This window comes from Humulus lupulus, chromosome 7 (assembly GCF_963169125.1).
Source record: "Humulus lupulus chromosome 7, drHumLupu1.1, whole genome shotgun sequence".
Taxonomy (NCBI): domain Eukaryota; kingdom Viridiplantae; phylum Streptophyta; class Magnoliopsida; order Rosales; family Cannabaceae; genus Humulus; species Humulus lupulus.
This window is the reverse complement of record NC_084799.1, coordinates 169,805,972-169,829,042: the sequence shown is the minus strand read 5'-3', so window position 1 is coordinate 169,829,042 and position 23,071 is coordinate 169,805,972.

Genomic DNA, 23,071 nt, shown 5'->3' with positions numbered 1-23,071 from the left:
CTCGCACCATGCCAAGCCCAAATTGCAAATTTTCATTGCATGGCTCCTCACAAGAGCCCTAGACCATTGGACATTTCCTTGAATTTGTAATTTATTACAAGTGTTGTAATTTTTTCTAGAAATACCCAAAACATCCAGCTTACATTTTTTTTTATTTAAATGTTTGAGTGTATTAAATGTGTTTAATAACATTATCATGCATTGTAACATGCCTCACAAATTACCCACACCATATTTAATTAAAGCATGCATCTCATATGAGTAGTACATGTTTTGATTAGGAACGTCCTATTTTATTATATATTTTTATTTGATGAATCATATAATCAATCTAGTTTAATCTAGTACAAGGTAGTGAATTGATTTTAAGTGTTAATTTCAAACCTATTTGATAATTAATTTTATTAGATAGGCAAATGATATTCTTAATAATTAGAGCATTTATAGACAAGATAATTTAATGGTCTATTTAGTAGATTGATTAAATGTTGTTTAATGTTTAAATGCTTAATGAGATTAGTAATTATTATAATATCATTTAGAAAATTAAATTGATTAATTTAATTAATTAAAAAGCATAGGATGTTTTGAGAAAACACATATTCTAAAATAGTGAGTGGGAGAATGATATCTAACTATAGCAACTATGGTCTCCATTGTTAGTTAACACTGATGTTTCATGGAATGGTCCTCGAGGCGCCTTTGTTTGCGCCCCCTAAGGAAGGTTTCTGACTTTGTTATTATTCAATGTTAACATCTTTAATTTTAAGAATAGGACTGAATGATGTATTTCAAGTTTGACTGACCCACTCTTGAGTTAAGTCATTAATCTAAATAATGGGTTACACTCATAAATGTTGACTAGGCTTTCGAGCGGATTAGTCAATCTTGACCAAACAAGTGGTTTTTTTTAAGTCAGAAGAGAAAATAGTTTATTTTAAGTTTTCACTTATGAATTTGAGAAGTGCCTCAAAATTAATTTAACATTGGTGGCTCCATTCTTCGTTTATTGTTTCCACCATTGGGAAACCGAGAGTTTCCTGGAGTATTGTTCTTCCCCACACTTCTATTGCCTTTGTATGCAAACCTTCCAAAAGGGTCGCTCTGGTTATTAGATTACCTTCCTCGGTCATTGGAGACATGTGCTCGTCCCTTAGCCCTGTAGGGATCTTTCTTCTCTTGTACCAGCCATGACTCTTGGCAATTGCTCACTCCACGGCTTCATCATAAGTATCCGGGCTGGTCTTCTCGGTATCCACGAACTGAGCTTTCTCTCCTTTCAACCCCTTCATGAATTTGCGTACTCGGTTGGCTTTAGTGTTTACCAAATCCAGATCAAATCTTGAGAGTTGGTCAAACTTGCACACGTACTCCTATACGCTAGATGACCCTTGGACAATGTTGGCGAACTCAACCACCTTCTGATCTATCATTGTCTCATTGTAGTACTTGGCATTGAACAGGGTTAGGAATTCTACCCATTCCATCTATCCAACGTCACACCCCTTCCTAGCAATATCCAACCAGATGCGAGCATCCTTCCTCAACATATACACCGCACAGATTACCTTTTCCCTTTCAGTAGCTGCCACAAAGTCAAAGATTCTCTCCAGCATGTTGACCCATTCCTCTGCCATCAGGGGGTCCGAAGTCCCTTCGAACATAGGTGGGTTTTGACTGCTAAACCGGTCTGAGATCGATTTCGGCTGTTTTGTTCTAGATGCATCAGCTGGTGGATTTTCTCCCACCAATGGGTCTTCTTGCACCGAGAATTCCTGTTGTTTGGGAACGTCTTCCCGGGGTGCAGGGTTGTGTGGCACTTTCAAGAATCTCTGCATCAATCTCATGCACAGTCCTTCTCGAATCCTCTATCTGAGTTTCAAGATTTGGTTATGGAAGTGCTCTTTGACCCCTTCCTCTGCCTCGACCTCAACCCCTTCCTCTGCCTCGACCACGACCTGCCTCTTGTTCAACGAATGCTCGCTCAACTGGGTCTGGTGGATTAACTGCTCGACCTCCCCTGGCTCGAGTGTTAAGCACCATCGCGAGTCTCTATACAACAATGTTTAAAACATTGGAGTATACTAGTTTCCTGCGCACAAGGAAAAAGGAAAGAAAATCATAACGATTCAACTCAAAACAGGTAGTCATAACATTCAAGGTGGTAACCTAGCAATACAAAATGATCATGATATATCATGCCATAAAATTTTGGTTAGTAGTACGATAAATACAAAAGAGAACCCTAGCTACATGTCGGGTTTCTGCATACGCCTGCTATAACTATTCAAAAGTCCTACAACCTTGTTGGTTTGCGTAGTCTTTACAAAAGTATCAACACGACTTTCACAACAAAACCTAATTTACCCTATCCATCAGCATATCCAGCTCTATATTGGATCCTCCTCTGGCTCTACTGCCTTGCCTGAAGGTATGTTATCAACCATGGAGATAGGCCAATCCATGGTCCAAAAGCCAGCTCGATCTCCATATGGAAGTCATCCCATGTGTCGCAAACCAGCTATCAACGTCTGTGACGAAACCATAACCGTGCCAAGCCTCTCAGACAAGTGCCGACATATTGCACTCTCCATCCCTCGGGTGTGTTGGCCCTATTAAAGACTTCTGTCATGTAATGCATCCATTTCCAAATGAAACCCCGATGCCATTGATTGTACTTGTAGCATCGAGGATTCTCATTGTTAAAAAGTCTATAGTAATCGATCCTAGGTGTAAGATCATGCTCATGTATATCATCCATAACCTGCAATTTATAGAATTGAGGTAAATAAAGAAAGCAAAGGAAACTTATATGAAAAGATAGTACTTACAGTGAGTGTCGGTCTATCTTGCACAATGTACATGTGGGTTTGTCTACAAAATCGGCTTAACTCGAGCTCTGCTACCACTTGTCACGACCCTCAGCACATATAAGACCAAAACATGCGAAAATCCAAACTTTTACGTTAATTCATTGTACCAAAAATCCATTTAATTTTTTTTTTTTTTAAAAAGACCATGTGCACACACTTTTAGTTTTAACAACCGAAATTACAATTACTCTTTTAGAGTTAAAGCAAAAAAAAATGTCATAAAAGAAATAACCAGCTCCCAATGTTTCTTTTCAAAATGGTGTTCCACCAAAACCTCCCCAGGTCGGGCCACATGTACATATCCACAAGCAGACTTCGACGCTCACTACTCTACTTTGCTTTTGCACTTACCTACAACATGAAACAACTAGGTAAGAGAAAACGCTTAGTAAGAATAGTCTTGCACACAAATATACTAAACCCAAAAATAGATTGCCCTAAGGTAGATACCACTAATGATCACTAGGGTATTGGAATAAATTCCAAGCCTATCATACAATTTCTTAATAATATCCATACAGAAATCAAGCACATTGGTTGTGCCCAACAACCCATTTCATACATATCATATCAACCTGCACTAAGAAAATCCCAGAACATTCAAGATATATAATTATACAATTCAAACAAACACAAAGGATCCTGGCTCCAACCCGAATTCACTCTTAGCATCCTGGCTCCAACCTAGACTATATTACCATGTCCTGGTTCCATCCCCGACTATAATTTCACCATGCCTTGGCTCCAACTCGGACTATAATATCACCATGTCCTGGCTCCAACCCGGACAATATTATAATAAGGTTCTGGCTCCAACCCGAACTCACTTACCATTAAGCCGCAGAATGCATAAGCATTGCAAAGGTAGGCATTAAGTGTACCCTGGTCTTAACGACCCAAACAAAACTAGTGTAATCTACTACTACAAGCACACACTAGTATATTCATGTTGTAGTCGACAAAGAGAAAGGCTAACTTACTTGGAGTCCTTAGGGCTTGATTGGTTCAACATTCAAAAACAATGTATTTGGATAGTTAAATTGATTTGAAAATACTCATTTTGAAAATAATATTTTCACTTTCCAAATTTTTGATTGGTTAGTAATTTTATATTTAAAATGACGTGGGTCCCTCTAAAATCTAAGAAAATTATAGGAAATGATAAAATATCGTTTTCAATTTTTATGTGTAAAAGTAGGATCATTTTTCAAAACTTGTTTTGGATTTGTTTTTTAAAATAACCTACCAATCAAGGATTATGTGGGGACTTTATATTTTAAGCATTCAAAAACATAAAATTGTATTTGAATGAGGAACCAATCAGCCCCTTAGCTTCTAGATGGATCTTTAACACCACTATTCATTTTCTCTTTTTGGGATTAATGTAATTAATACAATGTACTTGGATTAAACTATAGCATACTCGTATAGATAATACTCTATGATAGCTACATTCAATAAAGTTCTCTTATAGACTCTATACTAACATATCTCTTATACACTTTACAGTGTATAAGACCTGATTCTACTTTAAATCAATTTACGGTTTCCTGAGAAAAATCTTCCTTACTGCAGCATGCTCTCCGTGTTGTGAATTTTAATATTCTATCTCTAGAAGACTCCCCCAATCATATTACACATATTTTGGTTACATATAAAAGGAGTTTTACCGACTCTTACACTTAGAAAACCACCCACTTTCTACTCAAGTACGGATTTTACCGTTTTCCATTCTTTACCCAAAAATACCGCGTTTTGACCTTTTACAATTTATTATCCGTTAATGATAATACTTTTTGATTTACGGTTTTATAAAACCTAACTCTCATTTTTACAATCTTTAATTCATATCCTAGGATCTCTGTTACGTCATTTTCGAAAAGAAAGGGCAATTGGACCCCGTGTTTGGAAAATGGTAAAAATTAATTCTCAATAATCGTAAACTAATTTGGGATTTGTTAGATATACAAAACTTTAGCTATTTTTTGAAAAATAATTCATTTCCAATTCCGAACCTAACTTTTTCACTATTCATTTTAATGTGATAAAAATCTCGCTTTTAAGCTCATGATCAATGTTAGGTTCTCTAACCACAAACCTTTAAAATCCCGTTCACGTATTATGCGTCCTAATGATGGGAACTAGGCAAAAGCTCATGTCAAAAATTCAATTTAGGCTAGGAGAATTAACCTCCCAAAACTCATTTTTTGTTAAGGTTCGAAATTACTATTTTCCCTGTTTTTAGGTAAATTAGAAAAATTACTATTCTTAAACCGTGACATATTTTAATCTAAAATTTTACCAGGGCCTTAATACCTATCTTAAAAATTTTCTCACCAAGTTTCAAAATTTTTGGGAAGGCAAAACCCATTAAACTATTTAAAGAAATCTGGGCACTGCCTGCAGCGCAAGATTTTTTCTCAGATTTTTAGAGTTCTCAGAAAAATTATTTCTCTTACATCGTAGCCCATTTTTTTTCTAAAATTTTACCAGATTGTTTAATCATATCTAATTTAGTTTCTCTAAAAATTTCATAATTTTTAGGATAGGGGAACCCATTAAAAAATGTAAGACAATAAGAGAAGTGTTTGCTGCCCAGAAATTTCATTTTCAGATTATTAGGACAAACTTTGAAAAACCATTACTCTTTAACCATTTTGCATTTTCCTCTAAAACATTTCTGTGATACTTATACAAATTTAAAATAATAGTTTACCAAATTTCATGGATTTTGGCTCAATAAAACGTGTACAATGTTCAAAACAATCTGGGCAGTGCATGCTGCCCAGAAATTTTCCAGACTGCATCGAGATGCCAAAAAGTTCATATAGAACTATGCAACCATACAATTTTTTTCTACAGAGGTAGTAGGGTACGATCTGACCCATTGGAAGTCAGACCACAAAACCTTGGCAGCATGCATTTTTACACATTCTAGCAAATAATCACAAATAGCAAAACCCTAGCCACATGTATGCATGCAAATCAACAAATCAACCAAGCTAACCTTCAAGCATAAAATAAACTCCAAAAACCAACAAAATAGCCTATACAACCAGATCTATATCAATAACAAAAAATACTCAAGAACCAACCAAAAAATCTACCTTTGATGGTTCTAGCTTGGAGATAAGGTTCCCTTAGCCTTTCAAACTTCCTCCTTGTGTTCTATACACTCAAATCGAGCCCCAAGGTTCCACATGCAGATTTAAAAAAAATATTAGGGTAGAAGATGGAGATGAGTGGAAAACATAAAAACTCTAGAATCCTTACCTTTGTTTTCACTAGGTCACCAAAAAGCTTCAAACTTTGAGATTGTCCTAGAACCACCTCTCTTGAACCCTAGAATACAAGATCCATGCCATGCAAGGCCATTAGAATCACATGCATGCATAGTAAAACCCTTTAAGAGGGAAATGATTGGAGGTTTAGCCAATGGGTGAGGTATCCTCTTACTCTTTCTAGGGTAGGTGTCATAGACACTTGAGTAAACGAGGGCATAGCCTAGCTGCCCATCACACCCTCTCTCCATCTTTGGAAATAACTAAAATGCCCTTGCCCCTTTTAACTCACTTCTGATGCACTCAAGGGCCCTTTGGTAGTTTCACTTTCTAATTTAACCAAAATTTTACCCTATAGTTTTCAAATATCTCCAAGCTGAATTAAATAAAATAAATGTGACCAAAAATAAAAATTTTGTCACATAACACATAATTTTGGAATTTTACTCAAATTGACCAAAATGCTCTTAGAGGCTTGGGCAAGAATTTCAATTCTTAAACCCGGTAGATTGGAATTGAATCCTCAATCAATTTTTCCTAAATTTACTGGCTCCACTATACAGTCCCAGTTTCCAAACATTTTTATTCCATACTATTTCTCATTTTACCTAATCCGAGATTTTTCTGTTATTAGGGTTTGCCCCTCGGTCCAAGACCAATTTTCTTTGCATAGGCCTAAACCATTTATCAAATTAGTACAATGACTATAAAATTCACGAAATAACATAATTTCACATATTATTATTTTTTGAAATAATATTTCACAAAAATTCTTCACCGGCTCTAACTCACTACTAACGATGTTCAAAATACGGGGTGTTACTACTTTGAGAGAGGATAGAAAGATTGTTGATTTATAGGAAAAGATTCACGTACCCTTGATAGTCCACGAGAGGTAATATGTATTCATTTTATGTATTTTTTAATATATTTATATATGTATTATCCTGTCTGTTATTAATAATTTTGTTAAAAGATCTTGTTTCGTTGCGTATTCTTATTTTTCTAATTTAATACAAATAATTGTTATCAGAGCAGTCTACATATATATATGTTGACCCTGATTTTGGCCAACTGACATGGAGTCAAATATGCTTGATGTGGACAAATGCATTGAAATGAATGTGATGACAAAAACAATAAAGAACACAAGAGTTTATAGTGGTTCGGCCCCAGAATCTGGTAACAACCTACGTCCACTTGAACTGTTCTTGATATAGGATTCAAAGGAGTGATCAAAGAACTAGGGTTCAATGAGTTTCACAAACCTCTGAAGAACAAAACAATATATCAAATAGAATCACTCTAATCTCAGATAATCAGAAAGCAAAAGTCCCCCTTCCTCATAAACATGCATTCCACATATCCATATAATCATAGGTTCATGCATATCACATAATCATGCATTTTCATCATTAATTCTCATAACTTCCAATCATGCCCTTCCGGCACACTAATCAAGGCCCTTAAGCCTTATTAGTAATTTTGGGTCGTTACAACTATCCCCTCCTTATAATAATTTCATCCTCGAAATTTATTTGAACACATCAGATGGTAAACCTCGTACCTTTGATTACAATTCCCAAGGTCCAACGCCTTTACTCTTACTCTTTGATAACACTCTTACGTGAGTAACAATCTTGTTCCACAAGATCTTGTCTAATAACTATACCTTCATTAACCTTTGCTTGCACCACAAATCTGCTGAAACTCCAAGGTCTATTTAGTTCACAACGATCGCTTCATTTCCTTATCATCAATACTAGAAATACCTATGAGTCATTACCCCTACCAGGGTGAGACCAGCTTATAGGCCCCCGGCCTAACCCTTGGTACAACCTCAGAGTTCCTGTCGAATCGGGAGTCAAAACTCCCCTTTCTTTCCCTGTATATCATATTTTTCCTTGTCTGCACTTACTTGGAGAGATACAAATCTCTCATCCTAGAACTTTGCACTCCAAAGTTAATAATTTACAAGTTCTTATGTCCTTTCAGATAGGTAGACACTCCTGCCTTAAGAATTCCAACAACCTCTTTGGTTTTCGTCCCTGAACCAATACTGAGCCATGGTATCCGCTACCTTTCATTTCTTACTTAGCATAGTACACCTTGCTTTTTATCTTGCCATGTCCTAGGCCATGTCACCTTAGCTGTACTCTAGCATTCATCACTGTGACTATCTCATCAAGGATTATACTTTCCTTAATATCTAAAGTATTCGCACACTCAACGCTTAATCCCTTAAAATAACTATTAAGCCTTCAGATTTACTATTTCGCCTACAACCAACCAATAATTCCAGGTTCCCACTCTGTTCTCTTCGTTCTCTAGTTCATTTCCAAAACTTGGAAAACTATAGGGTCTCAACTTAGCATTATCAATGCCCTGCCCCATTACCAGTTCATATGAATCAAATTACATTAACTCATTCAGCTGAGTTATAACTTTCCCTATCCAATCACCTTACTTATAGTCTAATATGGTCCATTCCTATGATCCACCACAATATCACTTTACCTTCCAATATCCAAGTATACTAGATTTCGTCACCCGCTCAAACTTCCCGGTACAACATACCCTAGGACGTGGAACAATATCCATTTAGAATTCTCATCTCCACGTCAAACTCCCATCAGACCACTCATCCGATCCCTGTACCCTAACTCGTAATACCTTGACAAGGTTTTTTCCCGCCTCCACCAAAACCATCACTTTGGATTCCATTGTCCAAAGAAATACGTACCTGTTCATCACCACACACTAATGCTATACCAATCTCAATTGTTACTTTGTCCGTTCCATTGTAATCTGTGGCGTCTTTTTTTTTAACTGACACATACCTCCCAAGTAAGAGATCCGCCTCCAATTAAATCTTCTTCTTGTACAGTCGAGGATTTCTAACACCAACCATCCATCCATTACGTTTCACTAAATCTTGGTCTCAAGGTTATCTTTCTTACAAATGTCCAAACGCTCAAATACCTTACGCTATGCATACACTGCCAACTTATCGTTCCATGTATGTCTACCACGTTCCCATTCTTTCACCTCCCGCGAGGCTTGAACCATTCTCTCGTCAGCCTAAGCTTAGGCGTGCCCCAAGTTGAGATGCACCCCTCACAGTTCCATATCTTTATCAAACATTAGGTCCCTCATGCTACCCTTCTATATTCAACCATACACACAGATTCCTACATCACCAAGTGCTAATCAATTCTCACTCTGTCCTCTGAACTTCTGATCTGACACTATCCATTCAGTCTAACTTCAATTTTTGCTCTCCTTCTAATCTCTGGTGTAGCTGCCTGCGAAGATACTTACGTAGTAGGTGACGCGCTTACCGGTCTCGTTGTGCTCCCTATCCTTTAGAAATTCTTCAGTAGTTTCTCTGTGGCTTCAGATCAAATCTCTTCATACTTGTCCCCTCTTCTTCTTGTAGCACTATTCTGAATACCCCTGGCAAGACCAACACTTCATGGAGCCTTACCTATGACCCTGCTTCCTTAGTACTAACATCATCAGCGTAGTAGTCGTCCGTATTCCATTTCTAACTGGAGAATAGTCCAACATACTGCCAATAGACCTGAAGGTGACTTGTCCACACTGTTCCTATATTTTCTGCTTATAGAACTTACCTGTGTTGCTGAAGCTTGAACCAATTAAGAACCTTGTTACCCATTCATTACACCCTACTTGGTACAAGTAGTAGTTCCTGAAATGTCTCTTTCCTTGATCTTCAGTTGGTAATAACCAGATCGTAGATCAATTCCTGAAGACATTGTCCTATCTTACAACCGATATTTAAACTCTTCATCCTTAACAGATGATGCCAACAATTCCCACAATACGATGCTCTATCTGATTCACCCCGAGGTCAAACTTCTTCGACTGCTTCAATAATTCTTTCTATCAAACCATTACCATCTTCCATAATGTCCTTGATACTGAACCTACATGTAGCCCAATCATGAAGAGTACCCAATCTTTCATTGTATACCCATCTGAATTCCTACTGGTTAGCTTAACTTCCATTCAATCCAATTAAAGTACTCCAAGTGATATCCCCTACAATCCATAGTTCTCTCTTGACAATTTAACTCTCACTACTAACCCCTTTATTACTTATATCCCAATCCCTCTTCCAGAAGTTTCTAATTCCTCCTTAACAAATACTAATAACTTCAGCCCCTCGCACAGTTCCCTTGAGGCATATTCTCTATGTCTGAATCTTTCTTGGGACATTCTCAACACCGAACCCTTCCAGCTCGTTATATAACTAAAAACATGAACAATCCAGTCAACTGATCATCTTCGAGGAACTAGGCTCAGGCTTCGAATGTAACAAGGCATTCCAGTCTTCTGTTCCCTAACCATGGGAAATCCATCCTAACATAGAAAATCATTCAATGTAGAAGTTGTACCCTCACCTGGCATTTTCCCAGGTGGCGTCCCTTGCCTCTGGTGCATACTAAATAACCTTACTGGTTCCCATCACTGTCTTGATGGCTATCTTGTAAATCAAACCCCTTCCTGTTAACACCAGGAGCCATAGAGCTGTCCAGGGTTCTTCTGTTTCGACTAACGAGAATCTGTCCTTACCAAATTCCACCAATGGAAATATTGTCATTTGCATCTCTTGCCCTATGGCATTCATACTCTATACCCCATTCCATAGATCTCAAATAACATGGCCCTCCCTAATGTCCAAATACAGACAAAGATCTCATAGGTTGGAGCGGCCCTAATGCCCTAGACCATTCGAAAGTTTAATCCTTACATGGGTCATCATTCCCAGCTACACCCTCCGATACCAATTTCCCAAAATGAATTACTCAACTCACAAAACTCATTGACATACACTGTCATTACCTTATCATTCCAAATCGAGCTCATAAGCCTATAAGTCTCCGCAACTCAAACTATGTCTTTATAACCTCTTTTATCAAATCAACATCTGAGTTCCTTCCAACCCATCATGCCAATATCTCGTTCTGAGTACCATTTCCAAGCATCCTTCTCCCACAAATACTTAGCGCAACTCCTTAGTTATGACCTCCCATCTTCATATAACCAAGGATGGAGTTAGCTTTGCCCATCCACTAACCAATCCTTAGGCAACCCAAACTTTCCTCAAAACCAGAGGATAACGCCTTTTAAGCCTTCCATATAGTACTCTTATCTGTCTGTATCTTTATATTAAACCAACACTCGTAACCTCACTGTCAAAGTATACAAAGTAGCTCCTTCTCCAAAAAAATTTGTTGTTCTGCCATCTAGTCTCAGCTATTAAACCCCACAGCTTACTCACATACTAGCGAACATCTACTGCGACTTTCAGGGGTAGATGGAGGTTTCCAACCTCGGCTATCATCTGCAACTCTGTATAATACAATGCCAAATCCACTTAACCATTCTAGACGCAAACAATTTGAATTCATCAGCCACTGCTGACTAAACTCCCCAGCCTTGAGGTTCACAATCTGAACCAATCCACAACCAGGTCCAAATAACCACAATAATCATGCACACATTAAGCATAATAAACACTAATTCACAATTCTACGCATTTAGCTACCAAATTTTATTACAACCAGGTACACTCACACTTTATCATGCTTCCTACAAGCCAATAAACAAGTATAACATATAAATTCAATTCAGGCAGTTAACCACATACAATTAGTATGCAAACCATTATCCAAATATTCATTCACATGCAATAGCAATGTTGATCAGCACGCCTCAATCTCATCACACAATAGTCAAGGGCCAGGCCCTATCAGTTTCTCATGCTCCCTATAGTCATACAACATAATACATCCATATTTCAATCAAGAACTTAAGCATATAATCTCATATATTCAATTATAGAACCCTGAGTCGAGCTTGTCTTTAGTGGTGGGTGTACATGTCCAGCCTATCTTTAGGAACCCTTAAACCTAGGACGTTCTGATACCAAGTTGTAACGCCTTGGATATCCAAGATCATTACACTGTGTTTGAAATAGTGCGAGACTTGCTAATCAAGTCATTTAAGTAAAAATGTGAATCCAACGACACAAACAGATTAGGTTTAAAATATTTTGATTATAAATGAACAATTTTCATTAAAATAAATGTTTGGTACATGGGATCCCAAACCAGGGTTTAAATAACATAATTACAAAATTTCCAAATCTTATAAATAACCAAGCCACTCTAATGGAAAAATACACGTTTTAGGTTTCCGTCCCTGTACAATCCCTCGACCGTGGCGGCCGAGCAGCTGACAATGTACACCTCACCCCCAGAGCTCTCCAACCCATGGTTGAACCATCTTACCCTTGCCTTTACCTGCACCACGTAGCACCCGTGAACCGAGGCCCAACATGAAAACATAATATCATAGCACAATGAATATCAATAACCAAGTAGTTCACAAAGCATAACCAAATGATTTTCAAGAGATTAATCAATTACCCAGCAAGCCATAGCATTCATTCAACCCCGGACATCAGTCAATAACCAATGATCTAGCTTCCAGATATTCCGCATATCATATACATCAAATTAACAATAGTATACATGTCAAGCAACAACTAGGGTCGATGCCCATAGGCTGCACCCTCTATTTAATCCACTGTCTTTGGCTCGCTTAGGCCAAGCCTAGTGTTCACCCCACTAACTTCGGCCGACTTAAACCGAGCTCAGTGATTATTAAGCTGTCCTCAGCTACCAGTGGCTGAGTCGCGCCCTGTGCGCAAGATTGATTTCGGCACTCTTAGGTTGTTTATCACATGTCCCCATGGCATAATACCACCTCATGACATTCATACAATTATAGGGAACTCTTAGTCCCAATATATTCACATGGTTTATCACAATCATATAATTGTGCATACAAATATACCGAACACTTAGTCCCATCCTATCCACATAAACGGGTGCCGTTTTCTTACCTTTAACTCCAAGATCTTTGATTAAGAAAGACGACCCCCGAGCATGATCCTGCCCCGAGCCCAAGTGTACACCTAGTCACAACCATGATAAAGGATTCCATCAATAATAAATGATTAAGGGTATCCGGATAAATTTCTAACCTCCAGGACATAGAATTCCACCAAACACGGTAGTGGGATCGATCCCGAGCACCCTAGGTTAGGTTCCCGCGCTTAAAAACTCCAAAAGGCCAAAAATGTCCTTAAGGGCTGCTGCCCAAGCTTCCCATGCCCCAGCTTGCCCCTGACCAGAGGCTCAGCCTCACCCAGAAACAGACACGGGCCTCGGCTCAACATTCCCCATGTTGCGGCTCGCCCTTCTTCCTCAGCTCCCAACTGCTTCGAAGGGCCGTGACACACCAAGAACTGAGACGCGGCCCGACCCCTTCAAACCCAGAAAATCCACCATTTTTAACACTCAAACCTCACTCAAACCTGTAATTCCCTGGTTACCTCAGAAATAGTTACGGTGAACCGGAAATTTGACTCATTGCCTGAGTCCTTTGGTTAAAAACGTGTTCTAAGTGTTATTAACAAGTTAAGGTGAAAACCAATAAAAATGAAAGGATATGTTTTATTGATACATAAAACTGTTCATGGGTCCACAAGAACATTTACAAGTTATTTACTACTCAAAAGGTCATTACTTTTCCAAAATTTCAAAACCCGCCGACCTAAGCGGCAAAAATAGGGTAAACCCCCTAGTTCCTCTGAGAACTCCTTGGCCGTGGTGGTCAAGCGGCCGCATATGTACACATCACCACCTAAGCTCTCCACTCAAGGCTGGGTGAGCTTTTCTTTCCCTTTACCGGCACCACATAGCACCCATGAGCCAAAGCCCAGCAAGAAAACACAGTATTATATGTAAACATCATCAAATGATTATCATGATAATCACACAGAGCTCAAAGCTTTCAAACAGATGAGTGAATATCTCTTGAGGTTCTGTTAAACCAAACACTTAACTGACAAGCAAGTCACTAATTCAAATGGAAGAGTGGCTGTTGGGTAAGCCACTAGCCTTCAACAAATGAGAGACTGATGGGTAAGTCTCTACTTTAACAAATGAGTGACTGATGGGTAAGCCACACAAGCGCTTATAATATTCATCGAACTTGAGGTCGGTCCGGAATTAATGCTCTTTGAGTCATTCAATGCAGAAAGTCGATTAGATCTAATCTTTATTGGCTTGTGTTGAACACGCTAAGGTCGTCCTGACTAATGAGTCAGCCCAATGTGACCAGTGCCCAGTACCACTGCCGAACCTGACTAATGAGTCACAGCTTCACAGTTGATACTAGCACCTTTTCCAAATCTGACTAATGAGTTAGTACCATGCACAAGTGAGCAACATTTGCTAAGTATTCCACAATCAATTCATGTCCACATTTATACAACCAACATGCCTCATGAATAACCATGCATGTCACATTTGGGGTGCATTTTTGTTACCTCTCATTCGAGCTAGAATGAACAAAAGAACGACCCTTGAGAACGGTTTAGCTTTTAGTCCTTTAGCGGTTACCTAATCATAACACATTATAGGATACCATCAATAACATGATAATCAAGGGTTCACAAACCAAGATTTAGCCTCCGAGACACCAATCCTCACTAATTCGGGTAGTAGGAGTGATCCCGAGGCCTAAAACCATGATCCCGGGGTCAAAACATGCAAATAGGCTCAACCTTGCACATGAGCCACGGCCCTGGCACCTTGTGTCGCAGCCGCCAGAAATTCCAGAGGCAAGCGCCGCGGCGCCCAACCCAAGGGCCGCGGTACCCAGTGCAAACATAACCTCCTCCTTCAACCTCGAGCTAGGGCCGCGGCCCCCAACCCTGGGCCATTCCCAAACGCGTTTTCAACTTCTCAAAACCTCCAAAATCATACCTAAACATTCCCCAATCATCAAAACAAGGTTCCCAAGCTTCCCAATGCACCAAAACCCTCAAAACCCAAGGTTCAAACGAATCGAAATCCCAACAATTCACAAAGTCCAATTCAAAGCTTAGAAACTCTAAAAACTCAAAACGTTAAACTTAGATTACCTTCAATTAGGTTGTTTTCTGTCAAATCCTTCAGTCAAGAAGCTTCTAATATTTCCTAGGATTGCTATGCCTCGATCCTCACTTGATTCTGACTCCTAAAACTCAAGATTTCTTCAAATACGCTTCGGGTGGCAAAAATGAAGTAACGAAGGAGAACGAGAGGTTTTCCAATCGTACGTTCTATCTGATAGCTACTTCAAACTTAAGTAACCTCAATTAAAACCTAATGCTCGGGGTCCCGAAAACACCCCCGGGGACATTATAGTCAAAACCTCCAGAATTTCACCCTGATCTCAAATATTCCCAATTTATCATCAAATAAACATTTCTACTACCCCAAAATTGACCCCGTTATGACAAAACCGCTAATCCAATAAAAATGACCGTCTCATGCCGGACAGCTCGAATATATCTCCATAATAATGGAATCTCATTCACAAATCACATCATGCACCCAAATACACAAATTTACCCTCAATGGGCCAAATTATCAAAACATCATAATATATTAAATGTGGACCCACATGCATGCATATGACATCATATTATAATATAATTCACATAAACATGCATATATTCATTTAATGGCGTAATTAAACAATTACGGCCCTCCCAGCCAACTAAACCGCCACTAAACCATATCGGAGAATTCGGGGCATTACAACTATCCCCTCCTTACTGAAATTTCGTGCTCGAAATTTACCTGAACAGCTCGGTAAACTGATTCTGCATATTTGAATCCAGCTCCTAGGTCGCTTCCTCGACCTTGCTGTTCCTCCACAATACCTTAACCAAAGGTATCGTCTTATTCCTGAGGACCTTATCTTTTCTGTCAAGTATCTGAACTAGCTGCTCCTCAAAGGAGAAATCTGGTTCAAGCTCTAGATCTTCATAACTCAAAATATGGCCCACATCAGATACATACCTCCGAAGAGCTGATACATGGAACACATTATGCACAGCAGACAACGCCGGAGGCAAGGCCAATCTGTAAGCCACCTGACCAATCCTCTCCGGGATCTCAAATGGACCTACAAATCTAGGGCTCAGCTTGCCTTTCTTCCCAAACCTTCTCACCCCTTTCCATGGCGAGACTCTGAGGAAAACATAATCTCCTACCTGGAACTCCACGTTCCTGTGCTTGGGATCTGCATAGCTCTTCTGCCTGCTCTGAGAAGCGAGCATTCTTGCCCTAATCTTCTCAATAGCCTCACTGGTCCTCTGAACTGCCTCAGGACCTAAGTATCTCCTTTCACCTATCTCATCCCAATGAATGGGAGATTTGCACTTCCTACCATACATCATCTCATAAGGTGCTACTCCAATGGTAGATTGATAACGGTTGTTGTAGGAGAATTCTATCAAAGGCAGATGCTTACTCCAAGATCCACCGAAGTCTAGCACACATGCTCGTAGCATGTCTTCTAGAATCTGAATTGTCCTCTCAGATTGCCCATTTGTCTGAGGATGATAAGCTGTACTGAACTTCAACTGTGTCCCCGTGGCTTTCTGCAAACTCCCCCAAAACTTGGAAGTAAAAGTGGGGTCTCGATCTGACACGATCGACCTAGGTGCTCCATGGAGGGCACGATCTCTCTCACATAGAGATCTGCATACTGATCAACTGTATAGGTGGTCCTCACTGGCAGAAAGTGAGCTGATTTTGTGTAGCGATCCACTATCACCCAAATAGAATCATGCTGACCAGTAGTCCTGGGTAAGCCCACCACAAAGTCCATTGTGATGTCTTCCCACTTCCACTCTGGAATATCTAGAGGCTGCAGTGACCCCGCCGGCCTCTGATGCTCAGCCTTGACCTGTTGACATGTCAAGCACTTAACCACATACTTTACTACATCTCTCTTCATCCCTGGCCACCAATATAGCGATCTCACATCCCGTTACATCTTCGTGGTGCCTGGATGCAAAGAGTAAGGTGTAGCATGAGATTCATCCAGAATCTCTCGCCTCAATGCAGTGTCGAACGGAACACATATCCACCCTTTATACCTCAACAAGCCTGAATAATCTCTGGACGCTCCAGCCAGAACATCCTCTCTAATCTTGATCTGTTGTGGATCACTCAACTGACCCTCTTTGATTCTCTCCAACAGCGTAAACTATAGCGTAATGTTAGCCAACTGGCCCACCAGCAACTCTATACCAGCTCTGGTCATATCATCTGCTAACTCTCTAGCTATCAGCCTCATACATGAATCTGCCCCGGACCCTTCCAGCTTAAAGCATTAGCTACCACGTTGGCTTTTCCTGGATGATACAGAATCTCACAATCATAATCTTTTACTAACTCCAGCCAACGCCTTTGTCTCATGTTCAGGTCTTTTTGGGTGAGGAAGTATTTTAGGCTCTTGTGGTCTGTATAAATCTCACACTTCTCTCCATAGAGATAATGCCTCCATATCTTTAAAGCAAAAACCACAGGCGCCAACTCTAAATTATGAGTGGGATACCTTTTCTCATACTCCTTCAACTGACGAGAAGCATAAGCAATAACCTTCTCTGATTGCATCAAAACACAGCCCAAACCCTGATGAGAAGCATCACAGTAAATCACAAACTTCTCTTGATCGGTCGGGAGTCTCAGAATCAGAGCTATAATCAATCTCTGCTTCAGTTCCTGGAAGTTGTTCTCACATTTATCTGACCACACAAATTTCTGGCTCTTGCGTGTCAGCTCAGTCAAAGCAATGGCAATCTTCGAGAACGCTTCCACGAAACGCCTGTAATAACCTGCCAATCCAAGGAAACTTCTAACCTCAGAAGCATTATTTGGCCTTGGTCAATCTCTGACCGCTTTGATCTTTGCTGGATCTACCTTAATCCCCTCCTTACTGAAAATGTGTCCAAGAAAGGATACTTGAGACAACCAGAACTCACACTTCTTGAATTTAGCAAACAGCCTGTGTTCTCTCAGTCTCTGTAGAACCAACCTCAGATGCTGCTCATGCTCTATCTCAGTCTGAGAATATACCGGAATATCATCGATGAAGGCGATCACAAACTGGTCTAAATAATCCTTGAACACTCTGTTCATCAGATCCATAAAAGCAGCAGGGGCATTAGTCAATCCAAATGACATAACTAGAAACTCATAATAATGCCCATACCTGGTGCGAAAGGCAGTCTTCGGTATGTCTCCCTCCTTGACCCTCAACTGATGATAACTAGAACGAAGATCGATCTTTGAGAATACCTTCTTACCTTGCAACTGATCGAACAGGTCATCTATCCTTCGCAAAGGATACTTATTCTTAATTGTCAACTTATTCAGTTCTCTGTAGTCTATACACATTCTTAGAGAACCATCCTTCTTTTTCACAAATAGAACTGGCGCACCCCAAGGTGAGAAACTAGGTCTAATAAAACCCAAGTCTAACAGCTCTTGCAACTGTACCTTTAATTCTTTCAATTCAACTGGGGCCATTCTATATGGTGCTCTAAACACTGGCTCTGTCCCTGGTGCCAGTTCTATAACGAACTCAATTTCCCTGTGTGGTGGCAATCCTGGCAAATCTTCTGGAAACACATCCAGGAATTCACATACAAGTCTAGTGTCCTCTGGTCTCACTGGCATGACCTGGGTGGTATCAACCACACTGGCTAAGAATCCAATGCAACCTCTTTGCAATAGACCCCTGGCCCTCAACACAGAAATCATAGGAATACGAGGTCCATGCACAGCACCGATAAACACAAAAGGATCCTCACCTTCAGGCTCAAAGGTGACCATCTTCCTTTTGCAATCAATAGTTGCCCCATACTTTGCCAACCAATCCATACCCAGTATCATATCAAAGTCAGTCATAACCAACTCTATCAAATCCACCGATAACTCTCTGCCCTCCACTATCACTGGCAAATATCTGACCCATCTCCTGGACACCACTAACTGTCCAGTGGGTAACAAAGTACCAAATCCCACAGCATAGAAATCACAAGGTCTACAGAATCTATCAATAATGCTACTAGCTACAAAAGAATGTGTAGCACCAGAATCAATCAACACATTATAAGGGATTCCAGCACTAAGAAGCTGACCTGTAACAACTGAGGGAGAAGCCTCAGCTTCTGCTTGAGTCAACGTGAACACTCGAGCTGGGGCCGAGCTGTCCACCTTCCTGGGTTCTTCTTTCCCTACCTGAGGGCAATCTTTCTTAAGATGACCCACTGCTCCACACAAGTAGCAGGCCTTTTCCCTACACTCTCCCAAATGGTTCCTCTTGCATCTAGGGCATTCAGGACGAGTCTTCCAGGCTTCACTACCCCCAAGCCGACCCATTATAATACCACGGGGCCTCCTTTTAGGACCTGGAACTGGGAAGGTATCAGGAACCTTCCTCTTCTGATCGCTGGGGCCAACACCCCTACCAGAACCCACAAATGGAGGAACTGTCCTCCTAAAATCCTTTCTGGCTGCACTGTCACGCCAGATCTTGGTCTCTGCACTCTCAGCTGTGAGTGCCTTCTCAACCACCTGTGCGTAGGTAGTAACCCCTGCCACAGTGGTGATACGTACATCACAGGCTAACCTAGGTTGTAGCCCCTGGAGGAATCTCTCTCTCCTGGTCCCATCAGTGGGCACCAGTTCCTTGGCAAACTTTGCCAAACGATCAAATTTTAAGGCATATTCAGTAACTGATAAACTTCCCTGAAGTAGCCTAATGAATTCCTCAGCTTTAGCTGCCCTGATGGCATCAATGTAATACTTTTCATTAAACAAGGTCTGAAACTCCTCCCAGCCCAGGGCATTCACATTCTTGGCCTGGGTAATCACTTCCCACCAAATCCGGGCATCCTCCCAAAACATATAGGTAGCACAAGCCACCCTCTAATTACCAGTTACCCTCATAAAGTCAAGGATAGTGGTAATCATGCTCATCCATTGTTCTGCCTTGGCAGGATCTGCATTGCCCTAAAAAACAGAAGGTTGTTGCTTCCTAAACCTTTCATAAAGAGGTTCCCATTTATTTCCTACCTCAGGTAGCTGCCCAACTACTGGCATCGACACAGGAGGTGCCTCTGATACACCAACCACTGCAGGCACTTATTGTTGTCTCAGGAGACGAAGCTCCTTTCCTTGTTTCAACACTGTTGCCTGTAAGTCATTAAACAACTGCTGCCAGTTTGCAGGAGCTGGCTGTGGAATCTGAGACTGGTCATTTTCCTGACCCTGGCTATTATTGTTATTATTCTTGCCCTGATCGCTCTGGCCAGCTGTAGTATCTGTCTGTTATGGATTCATTCTTATCTGATACCTTGCTGAAACATTGATCAATACGGCCAGTCAGGTAGTAATAACAAAACCTCTTGCCGCCTCACGGTCCAAGAACAAGCAGACAATTATCATATTCCACAGTCATTCAACATTCACAAGCAGATACATGTTTATGGCACTCAGCACTCAGCATGTATCACATAACAGTTCATAACATTTAAGGGGCAAAGGTTCAATACAGTGTCTCATGCACACAGGTAAAGCATATGCACCACATTTAGGCAGTTATGCACATAACTGCATAATTAGTTACCAAACCATGAGTCGAGCTTGACTTCAGTGATGTGTGTACATGCCCAACCAGTCTACAGGAACCTTAACCATGGCATTGCTCTGATACCAAGTTGTAACGCCCTGGTTACCCTAGAAACAGTTACGGTGAACCAGAAATTTGACTCATTGCCTGAGTCCTTTGGTTAAAAACGTGTTCTAAGTGTTATTAACAAGTTAAGGTGAAAACCAATAAAAAGGAAAGGATATGTTTTATTGATACATAAAACTGTTCATGGGCCCACAAGAACATTTACAAGTTATTTACAACTCAAAAGTTCATTACTGTTCCAAAATTTCAAACCCCGCCGAACTAAGCGGCAAAAATAGGGTAAACCCCCTAGTTCCTCTGAGAACTCCTTGGCCGTGGTGGTCAAGCGGCCGCATATGTACACATCACCACCTAAGCTCTCCACTCAAGGCTGGGTGAGCTTTTCTTTCCCTTTACCGGCACCACATAGCACCCATGAGCCAAAGCCCAGCAAGAAAACACAGTATTATATGTAAACATCATCAAATGATTATCATGACAATCACATAGAGCTCAAAGCTTTCAAACAGATGAGTGAATATCTCTTGAGGTTCTGGTAAACCATACACTTAACTGACAAGCAAGTCACTAATTCAAATGGAAGAGTGGCTGTTGGGTAAGCCACTAGCCTTCAACAAATGAGAGACTGATGGGTAAGTCTCTACTTTAACAAATGAGTGACTGATGGGTAAGCCACACAAGCGCTTATAATATTCATCAAACTTAAGGTCGGTCCGGAATTAATGCTCTTTGAGTCATTCAATGCAGAAAGTCGATTAGATCTAATCTTTATTGGCTTGCGTTGAACACGCTAAGGCCATCCTGACTAATGAGTCAGCCCAATGTGACCAGTGCCCAGTACCACTGCCGAACCTGACTAATGAGTCACAGCTTCACAGTTGATACTTGCACTTTTGCCAAATCTGACTAATGAGTTAGTACAATGCACAAGTGAGCAACATTTGCTAAGTATTCCACAATCAATTCTTGTCCACATTTATACAACCAACATGCCTCATGAATAACCATGCATGTCACATTTGGGGTGCAGTTTTCTTACCTCTGATTCGAGCTAGAATGAACAAAAGAACGACCCTTGAGAACGGTTTAGCTTTTAGTCCTTTAGTGATTACCTAATCATAGCACATTATATGATACCATTAATAACATGATAATCAAGGGTTCACAAACCAAGATTTAGCCTCCGAGACATCAATCCTCACTAATCCGGGTAGTAGGAGTGATCCCGAGGCCTAAACCATGATCCCGGGGTCAAAACATGCAAATAGGCTCAACCCTGCACATGAGCCGCGGCCCTGGCACCTTGTGCCGCAGCCCCCAGAAATTCCAGAGGCAAGCACCGCGGTGCCCAGTGCAAACAAAACCTCCTCCTTCAACCTCGAGCTAGGGCCGCGATGCCCAAGAACAGGGCCGCGGCCCCTAACCCTGGGCCATTCCTAAACGTGTTTTCAACTTCTCAAAACCTCCAAAATCATACCTAAACATTCCCCAATCATCAAAACAAGGTTCCCAAGCTTCCCAATGCACCAAAACCCTCAAAACCCAAGGTTCAAACGAATCGAAAACCCAACAATTCACAAAGTCCAATTCAAAGCTTAGAAACTCTAAAATCTCAAAACTTTAAACTTAGATTACCTTCAATTAGGTTGTTTTCTGTCAAATCCTTCGGTCAAGAAGCTTCTAATATTTCCTAGGATTGCTATGCCGCGATCCTCACTTGATTCTGACTCCTAGAACTCAAGATTTCTTCAAATACGCTTCGGGTGGCAAAAATGAACTAACGAAGGAGAACGAGAGGTTTTCTAATCGTACGTTCTATCTGACAGCTACTTCAAACTTAAGTAACCTCAAATAAAACCTAATGCTCGGGGTCCCGAAAACACCCTCGGGGACATTATAGTCAAAACCTCCAGAATTTCACCCTGATCTCAAATATTCCCAATTTATCATCAAATAAACATTTCTACTACCCCAAAATTGACCCCGTTATGATAAAACCGCTAATCCACTAAAAATGACCGTCTCATGCCGAATAGCTCGAATATATCTCCATAATAATGGAATCTCATTCACAAATCACATCATGCACCCAAATACAAAAATTTACCCTCAATGGGCCAAATTATCAAAACATCATAATATATCAAATGTGGACCCACATGCATGCATATGACATCATATTATAATATAATTCACATAAACATGCATATATTAATTTAATGGCATAATTAAACAATTACGGCCCTCCCAGCCAACTAAACCGCCACTAAACCA